The sequence below is a fragment of the Pteropus vampyrus genome, unplaced genomic scaffold, assembly GCF_000151845.1.
Source record: "Pteropus vampyrus isolate Shadow unplaced genomic scaffold, Pvam_2.0 Scaffold56, whole genome shotgun sequence".
Lineage (NCBI taxonomy): Eukaryota > Metazoa > Chordata > Mammalia > Chiroptera > Pteropodidae > Pteropus > Pteropus vampyrus.
In genome coordinates this window covers 5,845,635-5,851,129 of record NW_011888837.1, presented here as the reverse complement: position 1 = coordinate 5,851,129, position 5,495 = coordinate 5,845,635, and the positions used below count along the sequence as shown (strand labels likewise).

The 5,495-nt window shown below is 38.6% G+C and overlaps 1 protein-coding gene and 1 long non-coding RNA gene across 2 annotated transcripts in view; both read right to left on the bottom strand.

Annotated features, from left to right (window-relative positions):
* LOC111739987 overlaps positions 1–1,540 on the bottom strand; it is a 17,348-nt gene extending 15,808 nt beyond the window's left edge. Inside the window, exon 1 of the long non-coding RNA XR_002780435.1 lies at positions 3–1,540. This is a non-coding gene — a long non-coding RNA (uncharacterized LOC111739987). The remainder of the gene's footprint in view (positions 1–2) is intronic.
* Positions 1–5,495, bottom strand: part of FRAS1 (Fraser extracellular matrix complex subunit 1) — a 421,815-nt gene that overhangs the window by 349,140 nt on the left and 67,180 nt on the right. The window lies entirely within an intron of this gene.

The window sequence follows — 5,495 nt, the reverse complement described above, 5'->3', positions numbered from 1 at the left end:
ACACACACACAGTAGGTAGTCATTACTTATAAATTACTTATAAATCTCAGGTACCAGAAAGTAGAAGTGTCCTCAGTATTTAGTTAGCATTTACCTATTTAAGGCTAATTTAAGACTTAAGATCACATTTATTTTTTCCAATTATTTACTACAGTTCAATAGCAATACATTTATCAGCTAACATTTATCAAATGCCTACTCTGACACAAAGCAGCAACTGTGCTAAGTTCATGATCCCACACGATCTCAGGTACATTCATTTGCTCATGCACCTATTCATCTCATTTAATTCTCAGAACAAGCCTAGGAGATAGGTACTAAAAACATCCCCCCATCTTGTAACAAGAGATTAAGTCATTTGTCCAGGGACACACACTGCCAAGTAACAGGGAATTATTATGTAATAGTTGTGATCTTTTTATCAAGGCTAGAAAATCAATCTGATTATGAAAACAGGCAGCAAGAGCACACAGTTAAAAGAAATTACATAATTCTTCAGATATATTCCTCTACACACATCCTGGATGACTATCTGGGCTTATCTGTAATGCTGCTGATCCCTGGTTTAATTTTCCCTGAACTTCTGACCACATCCTCACCAGACATTTGCATGGGACCCTCCAGAAACAAAACAACTCAGTTTTTGGCCCTGGAGCCAAACCGTTCTCTATGGGCACCCTTATATTTTTTTAGCTAAGCTCTGCATTTGGATAAAATAAAAATATGGACCAGAGTGCTGTTTACTAAATGTAATGATCACTCTCCTTCTAAAATTAGGAACAACTGCAGAGCTTAAGTAATAAGCAGTTTCACACCAGACTCTCCAAAGAAACTAAAAGTGAGGTTCTCCACAGGCAAGAGACAAGAGGCAGAGTCGCCCCTCAACCGGAGACCAACTGCAGAGGGAAAACGAGTGCCTGGTGGGGGAGTCCAGGACTGGAAGCTCCTGCCTTAGATTAAGCCAATGCACACTGAGTGCATTTGGCCACCAATAATTACAACTAGAACCACCTGGCCACTTACTACTACCAAAAAATACCATCTATCCAGCCCTCTTTAAGTGGCACTGCACTAAAATTTTATGCAATTACCTATATTAATTCTTAAAACAACCCAGTGAGTTTCATGTGATTATCACCATTTAACAGAATCTAGAAGCAAAGAGAGCCTTCGTAATATACCCAAGATGACATGGAGACAAGATTAGAACCCAGTTCAATCTAACTCCAAAGCACATGCTGTTAACCACTACTCACACTGCCACGGCACCCCAAAATCCAAATCTGAACTTCTTCTCTCCTTCAGAGAGTGAGTGAAGAGACATGTACTAATGCCAAAATGATACACGCCAGATGTAGGGGGCTCCCTCCAGCCCCCAAGACAGTACCTGAAGTTTCCCTTGTCGATCACCTCCATTTCTAAGAGAGGACACAGTTATCACTCACAGCTGAATAATCTTAAACAAAAGAGAACATCATCTTGTTAAATGTTAAGTAAATAACATTTATATGCATATATAATCAACATTATTTAATTATATAAGCATATCTGTATGTTTCTGTGCATACACACACACACATACACGTATATAGTCAAAGAAGTTATTTTACTTAACATTCCCTAGAACCAACAAGACCTATAAAAGGCCTTTGGACATTTTACTGTGACCGTGTAAGGGGGTGGCATCAGATTCTGTCACGGGCTTCACCACATTTCTTAAACTGGAGGAAAAAAAAATGAACCTAAGGACTATCACAGCCAGTTAAGTATACAGCTGACCCTTGAACAATGCAGCAGTTAGGGGTGCCTACCCCATATGCAGTCAAAAATCCACTTATGACTTTTGACTCCCCAGAAACTTAACTGCTAATAGCCTACTGTTGACCAGAAGCCTTACCAATAACATAGTTGATTAACACTTATTTTGAATGTTATATATATTACATACTGTATTCTTACAATAAAGTAAGCTAAAAAAAGAAAATGTTCTTAAGAAAATCATAAGGAAGAGAAAATGCATGTACCGCATGTATTGAAAAAAAAATCCACATGTAAGTGGACCCTCAAAGTTCAAACCCATGTTGTCCAGGGTCAAATATAGTCTGGCCCTGTCTAGGTTCAGAAAAACCAGAGCTAGGTAAGTGACATGAGAGGCTTCTTAGGGCAGGATTTTGATTAATGACATTAAGTCTACTTCCTTTGGAGAGTTTTTCTTGCTGGGAAAGGAATTTTCCTTCCAGATGGCCCAGTGCCAATGGCCTCAAGCCTCATGTGTGCTAGTGCCTACTCCTCCTTTGAAGGCTTTCCACTGGACTCTTACCTTCTTGTGAGGTCCTATTTAACCACAGTATCCCAGCACTGAGCACTGTGTGGGCACACGGTACACAAAAAAAGTTCCTGAATGAAGAATTAAACAAATGGGTTGTAAAGCCGCTACAGATTGAATGTCTGTGTCCCTGCCTTCCCCAAAATTCTTATGTTGAAGCCTAATCCCCACTGTGACAGTATTGGAGGTGGAATCTTTGGGAGGTGATTACGTCATGAGGGTAGAGACCTAATGAGTGGGATTAGCGTACTTATAAAAGAGATCCCAGAGAGATCCCTGATCCCTTCTGCCATATGAGGTGACAGCAAGAAGACTGCCTACCATCTGTGAACCAAGAAGTGGACTATCATCAGACACTGACTCTGCTGGTATCTAGATCTTGGACTTTCCAGCATTCAGAACTATGAGAAATAAATTTTTATTGTTTATTAACTGCTCAGTCTATGGCATTCTGTTATAGAAGCCTGAACTGACTGAGAAAGAAGCCTACACTTGGAAGAGCTATTTAGTGACATTAACGCCCTTGCTCTTCCCTGTCAATATAAGAGCTCTGGGCAGTCCTGTGGGGACAGTCACCCTGGTACACAGGGAGGGGCAGAACATCAGTAGGGTACATCAACACTTGGGTTCACCTGAACTACTACACTACTCCAGCTCAAATGTTTGTTCATTAGCTGTATGGCCTTCAACAAATCACATAATGTCTTTGAGCCTCTTCTTCATTCAAGAACTGAACAGATTAGGCTGGGTGCTATCTAAAGTTGCCTCTAACTCTTAAGTGCTATAATCCTACTTCCCTTTAAATCATTCTCAGCCTAACATCTTCCTTGGGTTCCCTCCGTTCTTAGTTTAAAAAATATACAGTTGATCTTCATTACTCAAGGATATCATATTTGTGAATTCACCTACTGGCTAAAATTTATTTGTAACCCCAAAATCAATACTTTCAGTGCTTTCATGGTCTCTTGAGAACATGCACAGAGAGACAATATATTTGAGTAACCTGACGCATACGTTCCTGAGATCAAATAAGGTGACCTTCCGCCTTCTTATTTCAGCTCCCACATAGTTAAAAGTGTCTTTTTTTTTCAGTCAACTTAGTGCCATATTTTTCATATTTATGCACTTTTTTGTTGGAAATTTGCTGTTTCCAACATTCGCTGTTTAAAATGGCCCCGGAGCATAGAACCGAAGTGCTGTCTAGTGTCCTAAGCACAAGAAGGTTGTGATGCTCTTTACAGAGAAAATATGTGTGTTAGATGAGCTTCGTTATGGCACAAGTTATAATGCTATTGGCCAAGAATAGAGTGATAATGAATCAACAATATATATTAAATAAGGCATCTTTAAACAGAAACACACATAAAACCAGGTTATGTATTGATCAGTTGACAAAAACATTATGACAAGAGGCTCACAGGAGCCCTATCCTGTATTTCCTCTAGGAGCAATGGTTCAGAATTAGTTAATTCCGTGTTTGTGGCAACTTTATATTCAATAACTATTGCAAATAATGAGAATTGACTGTATACTCTCAGTCCAGACTTCGTCTATAGCTGTGTAGAAATATAAATCACAACCCCTAGAGTTACAAAGCACACAACCTGCCCAACCATATGTACGAGCACTGCCCTTGAGATATGATCTAGTTAGAATGGACACTACTGAGAAACAAAGATGGAAACTTTTATTCGTAACATACCCAAAATAAAAAACTCTTCTAGAACATTTAGTCTGTGCTCATGATGAAATTATCGAACATGATCTGGGCTCCCAACATGGGTATACATATCTGGGAACCTGGCTGTCTCCTGGAATGCCTTTCCTCCATCTCTCTTATGCTAACATAAGTATTCTAACTTTTGCAAGAAAACAGCCCAACTGTTTCTAAGCTTTCTCTTCAGATCAGTTTGTAACTGTCATTAATAATTATACATAGTTATCCCCATGAGAAAGTTCTCCACAAATCCACTATAGAAACACAGGACAGTAACAATAAATAATTCATGCATGTACACCTGAAACTCCTACTAGGAAGATATACTGGGGGATTTTTTTTTAAAAGGAGAGGGAACATAAGAGCAGGAAAAAAGAAAAATAAAAAGAGAAAAAAGACAGGAAGAAAGAGAAGGAAAGCTTTAGGAGTAAATGCTACTTGAGTAAGGAATCAGCAAGGTCGATCAAAATTTGATTCCGTTTGCTAGTGGGGTAAGTTTGGGGTTTTTTTTATAATATGGTTTGTAACTATATGTCTCAAATATATACTCAACCCAATCACATCACTCATGGTATAACAATATCATACAATTAAATCCTACCAGCATGCAACTGTACTTTGAGGCTGTCAAAATAATTTTAAAAAAGAAAGCATTCTCCTTAAACTCTATAGTCAGATGTGAGGCCTCAAATCCTCCCCAAACCACTTAGCTAAATGGCTGTCAATAAGTGGTTTATCTTCTAAACTTCGGATTCCTCATTTGTAAAGTGAGGATAATAACAGCATCTATTGCATGCAACTGTCTTGAAAATTAAATGAAATTTTGCATCTAAAGCACCTAATACCATATCTAGGATATGAAAAATGTCATTTATTAATATGGTATTATAATGGGAAAATCACATACAGATTTAGGTCATATGGGGCCTTTAAATCAGTAGGTAAAACTACAGCATGGAACACATCTCACAGAAACCTCTGGAGTTATCTATCATGAAAGGAGTGATTTGGACAGCAGAAAGAAGAGAGAACAACAATTTTCTTTTGAGTTGCTCGGGCTTCCCACTTTTCTTCTCTCGTTGCTAAGTTATGGATCAATGACTTCCCAGAGACCAAAACTAATCCTACAAGTAGAAATTATGTGATTATAGGCCCAGCACTTGGAAGCCACAGTAGTATCCTATTGACATGAGAAAGAGGGACAAATGACAAGAAAATAAATTTGAGAAAATGGGTAGCAGACAAAGCAAAAAACCTCTAAAGCCCAAGTGTCCACCATGAGCAATAAAAAGGAGGAGAAAGAAAGAATTCTGAGGCTAATACGTCCAGCATCTCCTAAGAATTCAGAATATACACTGCTGGTGGGACTGCAAATTGGTACAGCCACCATGGAAAACAGTATGGAGGTTCCTCAAAAAACTAAGAATTGATCTACCATATGATCCAGCAATC